Raw genomic sequence first — 13444 nt, 5'->3', positions numbered from 1 at the left:
CTTTGTACACTGTAATTCTTCCTACCTGCTAAGCAAGAGTCAATATACTCTATGGCAGTAATCCAAGCACTCTCAGTAGAATCATGTTCCAGGTACAACACCTCAATGTCTAAATTTTATAGGTGTATATACTTCCATAAAATAACACCAAATCTGCTATTTAGTAATCCTTAAAAGTTTGCCTTCTGATTGCATCTCCTCCTTAACTCTAGAATTCTACAAAGGATGCAGGCTTAAGCCAAAAATACATCCAAAGACTGGAAATGGACCCAAACTTAACAAGGGAAAAAGTTGCTCCCAAAAGTTTTATGTCCCCAAGTCTTACATTATCACAAGACAAGGGCTGTTCCAAGGTGCTCAGGTCCTTTGGGGTCCATAATCTTTCATTTCTATCTCAAAAATTCAAAGTATGTTCTTCATAAAAATATTGCCAGTTTTCTACTAAAGGGTACAAGACTAGAAATAGAATGCAGGATCTGGGTTCCTGACTCCGTTCTACTAGATGATTGTGTGCCATTAGTCTTAGCTTGTATATTATTTTCTCCATTTGTCAATAGAAATATTACTAGCTCTACCTATATTACAAGGTTTTTGTGAGGCTCCAAAATACAACAGATCAGAAAAAAATGCTTTTCAAAAAGTATTATTCAAATGTTAGATGGAAATCTTTCCAAACATGAACTATAATAAACACACATGACCTATAATCAACAATATAAAACATGACTCCCCAGGCCCTGGCTGGTTGGCTCAGTGGTAGAGCATCAGCCTGGTGTGCAGGAGTCCCGAGTTTGATTCCCAGCCAGGGCACACAGGAGAAGAGCCCATCTGCTTCTCCACTCCTCCCCCTCTCCTTCCTCTCTGTCTCTCTCTTCCCCTCCCACAGCCAAGGCTCCACTGGAGCAAAGTTGGCCCTGGAGCTGAGAATGGCTCCATGGCCTCTGCCTCAGGCGCTCGAGGCCCTGGTTTTAATAGAGCAACGCCCCAGATGGGCAGAGCATAGACCCCTGGTGGGCATGCCAGGTGAATCCCGGTCGGGCGCATGTGGGAGTCTGTCTGCCTGCCTCCCCATTTCCAACTTCAGAAAAATACAAAAAAACAAAATTAAAAAAAAATAAAACATGACTCCCCCTGATAGGCAAAGATGCCGTTTCTGATGGTGATTACTTTGTATATATGTGGTGGAACAATACCATTAATACCTCCTAACACAGAGTAGACAGGCAAAGCATGTGACAGAAGCAGACCCAACCACAGTAGCAAAAACTGATGCCATATATTGTTTATCTCCTGCCATGAGAGTCCGCTCCATCTTTATTCAGAAGAGTAAATCTGTTCCTGACTACAGCATCTTTGGCTGTTGTATCTGTAATAAGTTTCCAAAGTTCTACAGCCAAGCCACAGAAACTTTTTAGTTATGTTTAATAATTTAATAAGCACCCATGTAACCACCAGCCAAAATCTGAGATCTTAACAATCACATATTTCTACTATAGTGGGCTTACTTCCCAATCCCATCTTTCTGTGGGCAAACAGAATTTGAAATTATTAAATTCTAGCAGTCCTCTCGTCATTCATTCCTCTCACAAATCTATGTTTCAACACAGAGTAAGGCCAGATCTTACCCTTAGGGAAAAAAAGTTGATTCTAATTTCCAAGATCTTGAATAAGGTCAAATCAGCACCATACCCTAGCAATCAAGCAAAAGATCAATCTCATTTCCTTGATACCACTGTACAGTGGATGGGACTCAGTCTAGGCAGAATTCAGTCAGTTTTCAGTTTTGTACTCCAGGGAAAAATCTTAATTAAAAGTCAGTTTAGCCCTGGCCGGTTGGCTCAGCGGTAGAGCGTCGGCCTAGCGTGCGGAGGACCCGGGTTCGATTCCCGGCCAGGGCACACAGGAGAAGCGCCCATTTGCTTCTCCACCCCTCCGCCACGCTTTCCCTCTCTGTCTCTCTCTTCCCCTCCCGCAGCCAAGGCTCCATTGGAGCAAAGATGGCCCGGGCGCTGGGGATGGCTCTGTGGCCTCCGCCCCAGGCGCTAGAGTGGCTCTGGTCGCAACATGGCGACGCCCAGGATGGGCAGAGCATCGCCCCCTGGTGGGCAGAGCGTCGCCCCATGGTGGGCGTGCCGGGTGGATCCCGGTCGGGCGCATGCGGGAGTCTGTCTGACTGTCTCTCCCTGTTTCCAGCTTCAGAAATATAAAAAAATAAAAATAAAAATAAAAAAATAAAAAAATAAAAGTCAGTTTAGCCTGACCTGTGGTGGCGCAGTGGATTAAAGCGTCAACCTGGAATGCTGAGGTTGCCAGTTCGAGGCCCAGAGCTTGCTCGGTCAAGGCACATATGAGAAGCAACTACTACAAGTTGATGCTTCTCTCTCCTTCCCACTGCTCACTCTCTCTCTCCTCTCTCTAAAATCAATAAATAATTTTTTTTTAAAAAAGTCAGTTTACTAGGTCAACTATCCTTTAGCTAAAGGGTCATCTTGAAATAATCAGTCAACGTCTCAATGGAATCCATTACCCTCCATATGATTTGAAGACAATGAAAAAATAGCCAATACATCACGTCAATATTTTTCTCCCCCCAAATTCCATGTGTTGAAATCCTACCCCCCAAAGATGATGTTATTAGAAGGTGAGGTCTTTGGGAGGGGCTTAGGTCATCAGGGCAGAGATCTCGTGAGTGGAAATAGTATCTTATAAAAAGAGGCTCCAGAGGGATCTTTTGCCCCTTCCACCATATGAGGACACAGCAAGAAAGTGCCAGCTATGAACCAGGAAGGGAACCTGACCCAAAAAATCATGCTGGCATCTTGAGCTGACTTTCCAGCCTCCAGAAATGGGAGCAATAAATTTCTGTTGTTTATAAGCTGCCCAGTATGTGGTACAGTATTTTATTATAGCATCCCAAAGGGAATAGGACAGATACTATGCTGAGTTTCTATAGACTCTCTAAAAACTCCCATCCAAGAACTTTCCCACCCCCAAATTGTTAGCATTCAACTCAGGAGAGAGTTCTCTAAGACTGTTCTAACAGTTCCACTTGTTGCATTCCATTAAGTTTGAGTCCATTACAGAACTACCTCACCCGCTGATGATGGGAAACACCACAAGTCAAATACTTCAGTGTAATTAAATTTATAGTTCTGATTATACCAAATGAAATCGCTCTAGAATTCTGATAAAAAATCTTTGGTCAACCAGAGTGCTTTAGTAATTATTAGAAATTAGGCTTATTAATAGTGTCAAAGGAAGCACTCTTATTGAATATAATCCTAATTATCTTATGTTCATAATTATTCTATATTTTATTTTGTTACAGTACTAAAGCCTGACACTTATGAGTCTCATGTGCTTTGCTTCAGTTGTTTTGTCTCAATTCTATAGAAAAGTAATAACCACTTTGAAAGACACTGCACTCTCAGGTTATCAATTGACATGTCAAGTAGAACAGCAGCCAAAGGAACCTAATTACAAAAGGTTACTTAAAATAAGTAGAATGCCACTGTTATAAATATAAATACAACATCTGGTTTCATGTAACAAAGCTATTTCCATATTCCAACAGATGGCCCAAAGTAATGTTTTGCTGATCTGGTTATAACAAATTCTATTAAATCCAAAATCCTGTTTAGCAGATGCCTTTTCCAATTTCAGTATAAGTCAATCTCTTTAACCAAAACACGGTGCTTTGGTTCTTGTTATTTGTGCACTAAAATCCACTTATGCCAATTAAGACAGTAAAATTTTTAAAATGCCACTGTGGTGTTTTCCGAGTTTTGGGGTGGAGGAGGTAGAGTACCTTCATCTAGAACTGAAAGGCTAACTGTTCAAAACAGAAGACAAAAATTCAGTTAAAGGAAGGTAATGCGAGTTTTAGCTATCTCAAGTCAAGGTTTCTGAATAGTAACAATGTGGAAAGCTAAGTGACTAACAAAGCTGACAGTGAAGAGCACTGAAAATAATGCAGTTTCTGAGATGGGAGGCTATTAGCAGGGACAAACAAAAAAATGTACGTGAATGCCTAAACAACATGCACATTGTAGTGTTAGGTTCCTATTTAAAAGAAATGTGGATGCGATGTCAACTTAATTTTGCAATATTCAAGATCCAATCTTCATATTCTGGTCATGCCTTTGCTTGAAATATTTACCTCTATTAAATTCATAACACAGTAAACTATACTGTGTAGTGATTAACAGCCACAGAGTTCTGAAACAGACTGTAGGAGTTCAAATTCTGACTCTTTCCATTCCTAGCTATATACCCTTAGGCAAGCTACTTAACCACTCTGTGCCCTTTTCCTCTTCTGTAAAATTTTGATAATAAAATCTACCTTTTAGAGTTGTTATGAGGATTATAATAATAAATGTAAGGTACTTAGAACATTTTTGGGCCATAGTAAAGCCTCAGAAAATATTAGCTATTATTATTATCACTACCACTAGCATCGTCACATTAATCCCCACTAAATTTCCGGGGGCGGGGGGAGGCAGAAATATTAAATGATTTATCTAAATCACAGAGCAAACAAGTAAAAAAATCTGTTTTTTTAAACTAATTTTAAGTTCTGAAGAATATTAAAAATTACTGATTTCTTAAATAAGGGGATTTCCCAGCCCCTTTAATTTTCCAGAATTCACATGGTATCCTTTAATAGCAGTGCAGTAGTGGAAATAGCAACGGACATGGACTAAGAGGATGACCTAATTCAGGCATGATGAACATACGGCCCGCAGGCTGAATCCGGCCCACGTAATGAGTTTACGTGGCCCCGCAATTAAATTTTTAATATTCTCCACTACTTTAAAATCTCAGCTACTCAGAAGCGGAAGTGTCTTTATTAGAAATCAAGATATTTAAGATAGCAATACGCGGAAAAGAATTCCGCGTGTAACCTAATCTAGGGTTAACTTCCAATAATTGGTCAAATGGATTCGCGATACTTTTTTTTTTTTTTTTAATTCCATTATAAAGATTTACAACTTTTAAACTCATCTATACTCGATAGGAACTGTTTGACATTTAGCGGTGATGTGAAACCCACATTCTTTTGGGCGGTGTTTGCCAGTGCGCACCCAAGGTCAAACAATTCATTATTTTTGTGGTCAAGTGTCCTGAATCAAGTGGCACTGTAGCAGACAATAGCTGCAGTTGATAACTGAAAATGTGCCCAGGCTGTTTGTAAAACGAAATAATTGTTTTATTTGCAATATAACCCCTTAAAGCTCATTCTATTAATTAAATATTATTTCAATTGACTGCGATACAGTTTGGATATTTATACAGTATGTAATTATATTTTTATTAAAGTAATATTGTATATTAAAATTTTTCACTCATTTATTCTTAAATATACATAATAAAATTTTGTTTACTTAAACGAATCGTTTTTGTATTTAAATTTTTTAATTTTAATATTTTGTCCAGCCCGTGAAAAAAGTTTTCTTTCTAATCTGGCCTGGGGGCAAAAACTGCTGGCCACACCTGACCTAACTAGTCCATCACTGACTTAAGTGTGCAATCTTGGGCAAGTCACCTAATCTAAATTTCAAACTGTTCATCTTAAAAAATGCATGCCACCACCAAGGCTTGTGGGTTCAAATGAGAAAATTGATGAAAACAAAGTATGTAAACCATAAACAAACTATATAAATGTTCAAGGGCTATGTCTCACTCGTCTTTATATCCCCAATACCTAGCAGAACACATAGCAGAGGTTATGACTGAAAGAAAAGCCGCCCTGGCTGGTTGGCTCAATGGTAGAGCATCGGCCCGGCGTGCAGGAGTCCCGGGTTCGATTCCCAGCCAGCGCACACAGGAGAAGCGCTCATCTGCTTCTCCACTCCTCCCCCTCTCCTTCCTCTCTGTCTCTCTCTTCCCCTCCCACAGCCAAGGCTCCATTGGAGCCAAGTTGGCCCAGGCGCTGAAGATGGCTCCATGGCCTCTGCCTCAGGCGCTAGAGTGGCTCTAGTCACAGCAGAGCAATGCCCCAGATGGGCAGAGCATCGCCTCCTGGTGGGCATGCCGGGTGGATCCCAGTCAGGCGCATGCAGGAGTCTGTCTGACTGCCTCCCCGTTTCCAACTTCAGAAAAATACAATAAATAAATAAATGATAGATAGATAGATAGATAGATAGATAGATAGATAGAAAAGCCATGGAAGGGGTAGAATTGGCAGGATGAAAATTAAAATAAAGATGGGGAAGCATTTTAAAAAAGAGTAAAAAGTCCAAATGTCCTTCAAAGAATGAATAAATAAAAGTGAATAAATATACACTAGAATATTACTTATCAACAAAAATGAGAAACTGATATATATACTACAAGATGGATAACCCTTGAAAGTATGTGGAAAAAACCATATACTGTATGATATATTTATATGAAATGTCCAGAACAGGCAAAACTATATAGTAAGTACATTAGTGGTTGCCTAGGATTCAGTAGGAAGAAATGAGGAGTAACTGCTAATGGGTACATTCTTTTTTGGGTGTCTAAAGATAATTGTGGTGTTGGCTGCACAACTTGGTAAATATACTAAAAACATTAAGTATACTTTAAATGGGTAAACTGTATAGTATGTGAATTAATGTCAATAATAAAAATGTTTGAGAGAACTGTTAAAGTATAAAAATAACTGGCTTTAGAATACGTTTTCCTTTTTAAAGAAAAATATGGTTGAGTTTCCTGGTATTTGATTAGCTCTGACATGATGACAAGAATGAAACCGGAGAAAGCAGAAGAAAATTCTACAAATTACCACACCAGACCATATCTCAACAAATCCTTCTATAGAAAACAAATCTGGCATCTATTCTTCTCTTCCCTTTCACTATCTGAAAAAAAAAAAAAAGTATTTTTATCCTTCCTTTCAAAACTCTAAGGTTACAAATTACCCCCTGGTCCTAGTTCAATAGTCTTTTCATCATCATCATCATAATTTCTAAACTTCAGGACTACATTCGCTAGTGTCAGCCACATTACTCTTCCTACCCTTGGCTTCTATAGCTCTGATGTATATACCTCCTAGCTCTTCTCAGAATGCCTTACCTATTAGCCTATAATGTTGCCCAAACTTCCAAACCTCAAAGCTCTTTCACCATCATACCACTAACCTCCCAACACTCACCTAACTCACATGTTTTTACTACTATCTATAGCCCTGGTCAGTGAGTAATCTATACTACATCTCTATTCATCCTATAGCGATGTAGTACAGTTACAGTACTTTTATTCTTGTCAGTTCTTGATTATCTTCACTAAGGTTGAGAGGCTGTGGTATGGCTCAACCAAAATAAGTAATTCCTATGCTATTTCTATGTTATTTAAAAATGTGGAATACATTTTTCTTCTTCTGAATAGATGTTTTTCTAATTATTTCACTTAGATTAATACCAAACTAAGTCTTCCTTTCCAGAGCCAAACCAGCAAGGAGAGAAGGCTATCAGGAGTGGCAAGAGACTAGCCTGCTATTGAAAAATAGACTGAACACAACCTGATATTGCCCAAAACCAACCTTAGCTTGTTTTCCTTCACAGTGATACTTTCCTAATTTCCTCACTATTATCAGCCATCTTCCCAGGATTCTACGCTTTTAATCTTTTAATCTTTTATTTGCTCTCTTCCCTTTGCCCACACTCAATCATCACCAAGTTCAAATTAATTTTCATTCACACATACACCTTCTTATAAATTCTATATTCTTTCTTAGGACAATGTATGATTTATAATTAAATGTATAAGTCTCCCATCCAAGTACTAACCAGGCCCGATACTGCTTAGCTTCCAAGATCAGGCAAGATCAGGCGCGTTCAGGGTGGTTTGGCCGTAGACAATTAAATGTATAAGTATACATTGAAATCAACACTATAACATAATTAAATACATTAGCTCAAAGGCCAGATTGCCTGGGTTCAAATCCTGATTGGCTCTGCTGTTTACTCTCTGTTGGAGTTTGATCAAGTCAATTAACCTCTCTGTAACCCAGTTTCTCCATAGAAATAAAAAGACCTTATTATAACGATTTAATGAATTAAACATGTAAAAAAAGAGAACAATTCCTAGCATATTTTATTCAATAAACGTTAGCTATTATTTTATACCCATAAGCACTACTGTATGTCAAACTCTCATCTCATTCCTACAATTCTCCAAGAGCATTCTTCAAGTCACTCTCTTCACCCCAAGACACTCAGCTAATACAAACAGAAACAATATGTATCTTACTCCCATTATTTAAAACCCATTGTGGTATCCCATCAAACTAAACCCTACATCCTTGATACATGTTCAACCAATATCCATTCCACAATCCTAAACTCATTTATTATTATGCAGTACACATTCTCTGTGCAAGCCAAACCTCTTAATATCTTTGATATTAACACTTCTCTCTCTTTGCAAAAACCAGTACACTCTCATGGAATACATCTCTTTCCCTTCGAAAATTCCGATCTTTCTCAAATGTCACTCTTATCTTTGACTTTGGTTGCACTGCTATCCCAGAAGCCTGATGTTGCTTGGTAATTATGAATGCTGGACTTTATGTGTTGTTTCTCCAAAAGAAGTTGAAGTATTTGAAGAGACCACGTATTTATCGTTTGTGTTTCTTCATACAGACTGCTCCCCACATAGCACAATATTTTGCAGAAGTACACAAATGCTGACTTACAGAAAAAAAATATGCCTCAGAATGTATCACAACCTTCTCTATTTTCCACTGCCCCACCCATGCTTAGCATTATGAAAGCAGATAGGATCTGTATTTAAATTATTTTTATTTTACATAGGAGAATGTACTAACAATCGTACCAGATAAAAGAAAAATATATATACTCAAAGAGAATGTACAATGCAAAAAGCAAACCAAGAAAAAGTGAGACTGCTGGCCATTTTGGAATCTAAAATGTGACTTCAAAATATTAAGACTTTTTATTTCATCCAAACTAATGAACCAAAAAAAAGCCAAAATAAACATGTCCTGACCCCATCCAAAAAAAAAAAACCTAATAAAAGCATAACAAAGTCCCCAGTATCTTCAACAGCATTAACAAGATTCACCTCAACTCCAAGACACAAAAAGAAAACTGAAATCCTCAGGTTTACCTAAGACAACAAAAACAAAACGAAAATAAAAAGCAATCACATTTATGTATGCTACCCAAACAGAAAAATGGAGAGGAATTACTACTCTTCTATAAATATCTGCTAACGCCTGGGTGAATAAGTCTCCTCTCACTGCTCCTGCAGACTGTTCACTGTTAAAGGGGCAATCTGTGATCACAAAAGAGCAAAACACAGGAAGATGGAAACCTTAACCTGGAAGAGATATTAAGGAAAGAAACTACTCAAAACACATTTCAAAACCAGTTTCCAGAAACAGAGCGCAATGACATTCAATAGACAGAAGAAAAGTGAAATAAAAGAGCTCCCAAGAAATAAGTGACTCAGTGAAACTAACTAGTGCTGCCTGGAAAGTCAAGAGCTATGCACAGAACACTTCCATGGCTGACACTTCAGCTTGCCTCACTGGGAAACAAAGTAGAAGATAAATGTTAAGTAAATGTCAGGAAAAAGACAAAAAAGATGCCCACTAACTCCCTGGCCAGCCCAACTCAGCTCATTCAGGAATCCAACTAGGATCAACAGGGACGTAGATCGAACAATACAGAAAAGGAAATCCTTCACCAACCATACACACACAAAGTAGAGTGTAGAAGTGAAAACTACACCTCCGTGCATCGGCAGCTAGGGCTTATTCTCTCTTCTCTCTCTAGGATTGTGCAGTAGCGAAAAAAACAAGCAGAGCCAAAGGGAGAGGAGGAAAGATGTCAATGAAACTAAGCCCTGCTGTCCCCTGATGGTCTCAATTTCAGAGTACAACTCCTGCTTCTTCCAGCATAACCAACAGTAGGCCTCAGCTAAGAAAACTGACCCTGACACCTTCCACGCCACCAGGAGGAAATCACAGAGGAAAAACCACCCCGTTAACCTCCCTCCTCACCAGCTGCAAAAATGGAGGGGGGGGGAGGGAACACCCTACCACGTGGGCAGGATGCAACACACACAGGACAGCAACACGTCCGCATGGAACGGCTGTGTCCTCACGCCGGCAAAGGACACGGCGACAGGATGGGTGGGAACACAGGACCCCTCGCACGGGCCTCCTCACCCCAAAGGGCAACCCTGTGGCAGGACGTGCTGCCCGCCTCGCCCGCTGAAAAGCACCCCAAAGCTTGACGGGAAGAAGCGGCATCGTGCCGGGGTAGGGGGCTAGCCCAAGCGAGGGGCAGGTCACGGAGAGAGGGAGGCCGGCGCCGTCCTCGGACCCGGCGACCCCGGGAACCCCGTCTGCCACCCCCCAGCCCCGCCTGGGGGAGGGGCGGGAGGCGCGGAGCCGCCGCTTCCCGGCTGAGGGGCAGCAGCAGCTGAGAAGCGCCGCGGGGGAGGGAGGGACCCGGCCCTCGCCACCCGCCAGGCTCCAGCTCCGACCCGGGCCCCGAGCTCCACCCGCCGCCCACCCCACAGCGCGGCCGCGGCTGAGAGAAGGGAGAAGGCGTCTCGCGAAGGGCAGCCCCTGCCTCTGTCCCGAGAGATGCCCCAGCCCCGCCTCCTCGCCCGCCACCCCGGCCGGCGGCCTCGGCGGCGGACGCTCACCTCAGGCTGCGCAGGCCGGGACGGCCCGGCCGAGCCCCCGGCCGCTGCGTGCGTCTCCGCCCCCCGGGAAAGGTCCCAACCTCGCCCGGTGCGAGTGGCCGAGGCCCCAAGCAGCGCCCAGAGCGGCGGCGGCAGCGGGAGCAGCCAACATCCGGGGCCGCGCACCCGGAACTACTTCCCGACCCGCTCCCCCTCCTGCCCCCGCCGCCATCCCCGCCTCCGCCTCCCGCGACGTCGCTGCGCCACCGACCCGGCGTCGGCGGCGTCACGTCTCCTCCGCGATAGTGAAGGGAAGACGCGCGCGGATCCCTCCGCTGGGACAAGTAGTGCCCTGGGACCTCGGGAGTTTTCCCTTACACTGCTGGTGTCATGGAGCGACCGGCAACTCAGAGCGACTTCGGGTTTTGCACCTCAGAGCGGCGATTGGGAGTTAAGGACAGCAAGGACTTGTGGCTTTGGACTCTGCTCATGGACTTCAAGGGCCCCATGATGGCAGGGAATGGCGCCTCGTGACCTTGCCCCCACCCCCACCCCAATTTCGCCACCTCACCGTAAAGACCGGCACCTTAGCCACTCCGGGAAACCAGACCCCTTTTCCGACTTGGCACACCGCGAGTTCCAAAGGCACCTTGGAACTTCAGAGCACTCTTCCTTTCAGAACTTCACAAGTCCGTGGTTCCAGACCCATGTCTGCTGAGGCCTTTTCTGTGCGTAGCCTTAGTTTCCTTCTCCAAAGGAGGTGGAAATCTAAAGGCCCTTCTGCTTCTAAAGTAGCTTCCCAGGTTATTATGGTCCTTGCTCTCAACAGGTGGAGTGTTTAGAGGGGTCGTGTGGGCACGTGTGAACTTTGGAGTTTACGTCTATGGCAGTCCTCACTGATTCTTTCTCTTAAACACTAGCACTGGTAGTCAGTCTACACTGTAATTTCACACTTAATTAGGTTCCTACGTAATTGCTGTTGCTTTATTTGCGTTCGTCACACGTAGCACCAAGCTATACTTTTCAACTCACAGTAGGTGCTCCATATATGGATACTGGGATATTTGTTAGATGAATGGTAGGTTGATTTGATGACGGGAAAAGGCGAGGCTTGAGTTAATTAGCCCCCAGGAACCTTTGTGACGTGGCAGTCTCCGGGAAAGAGCTGACTTACCTAATTGCTTCAGCAAACACTGAACACCTGCTATTCGCCAAGCATTTCTAGGATCTGGGGCTTCAAAACACTACTATATTCCTTTGTGGTAAGGTGCCAGAGAACTGTAAAACTTAATATTGGCAACGCTATTTTAAAGAGGAAAAGTCAGGCTTTCCGTCCTGTCCTTTCTTTGGAAAATGGAGGAAAAAGAATATAGAAGTCTCCTGACTTACAAGGACAACTAGGGTCATTTGGTTTTTAAGTTCTCTGAAAGGATTAAGGTTATCTGAAGAACTGTCAATAAAAAGTTCTTCCCTTTCAATAAAAGACAAAATTTACATACCACCCTACACTGATTTTAGCTCTCCCTCCGTTCCTGGAATCCTGAGGTTAACGTGTACCTCTAGGCAAAGGAGGAGAGATAAAAGGTTTATGAATGTCTTTGATTGTATTACCTTGAAAGTTTTAACATTTTTTGTAAATCCCCTATACAGATGTTATAATCTTGTTAATGATTGTGTCATGCTGTCATGTCCCCAACCTGTATGTAGTCAAAAGGTATATAACCAGCCTCTGAAATATACTTGCCGCGCATGATTTGGGTCTGCAAATACCCCGTGTCAGCCATATGCGGCCAGCATATTTAATAAATCTCCTTTAATAAAATCTTTCAAAATTCATCTGAACTTGGTGTCTCTGCATAAACCTGCTGAAGTGAGGTACGGTATACTTTGTAGAATCTGGGGTACAGTACTTTACAACACCTTTCTATATAAGACTAGCAAGATTCTGAAGATAAAAACATTCGTTCATTCATCTAACAAATTTGCTTATCACTACTAAGGTTGTCAGATGTTACTTTAGTGCTTGGGATGTGTCAGTGAACAGAAAGAGGTAGAGGAATAACCCTTCCCTCTTGGAGCTATGGTCTAGTATGGGGAGAAAGATAATTTAACAAAATTATTTGGTAAGATGGAAGGTATTCATTGCTGGAGGGTGGGGGATAGACCAGGCAGGGTAAAGGATATGAAGAAAAATGGAAGGGAGAGGGAGGGGTTTTTTTTAAACACCATTTATTCATCAATAATAAGTTTATTTGTTCAACAAATACTTTAGCCCAAACCATGTGTTGAGTGCTGGAGCTTCTGCAGAGAATAATCCAAAGTGCTGACTGGGTGGACTCCTGTCGCTGGTTTCCTTCTCATTCAGTGCCTTCACCAGGTCCCTGTGACAGGACTCGTAAGCTCGTCTTTACAAATGATGAAATTGAGACTCAGCAGAGTTAAAAATTTCAGCCAGAACTCACACCCAGTATCTTCCAAGTCCCATTCCCTTTCCAGCTTCACCTCGGCTGAGATCTATTTTTCAAGTAAACTCATGCATTAATCCAGGTGAATGGCCTTATGCCTGCACTGGGGCAAAAGGAAGGGAGAAAGGAAAATACTTAGTAGAGAGGGGAGTATGTAGAGAGTTTTTAGTGGAAGAGAAATTGTCCCAATAGAGCAGGGGTCGGGAATCTATGGCTCGCGAGCCAGACGTGGCTCTTTTGATGGCTGTATCTGGCTCGCAGACAAATCTGTAATAAAAAAAATGTTAAAAATATAAAACATTCTCATGTATTACAATCCATTCATTTCCTACCGC

At 42.2% G+C, this 13444-nt stretch overlaps 1 protein-coding gene across 3 annotated transcripts in view; it reads right to left on the bottom strand.

Moving 5' to 3' along the window:
* Positions 1–10845, bottom strand: part of FOXJ3 (forkhead box J3) — a 168126-nt gene extending 157281 nt beyond the window's left edge. For all 3 annotated transcript variants that reach the window (XM_066269480.1, XM_066269479.1, XM_066269481.1), the window contains exon 1: positions 10666–10845. The gene's annotated coding sequence lies outside the window, so the exon portion shown is untranslated. The remainder of the gene's footprint in view (positions 1–10665) is intronic.
* Positions 10846–13444: the final 2599 nt, after the last annotated feature.

Source organism: Saccopteryx bilineata, chromosome 3 (genome assembly GCF_036850765.1).
Source record: "Saccopteryx bilineata isolate mSacBil1 chromosome 3, mSacBil1_pri_phased_curated, whole genome shotgun sequence".
Lineage (NCBI taxonomy): Eukaryota > Metazoa > Chordata > Mammalia > Chiroptera > Emballonuridae > Saccopteryx > Saccopteryx bilineata.
Note: the sequence above shows the minus strand (reverse complement) of the source record. Positions and strands in the feature narration are given on the sequence as shown.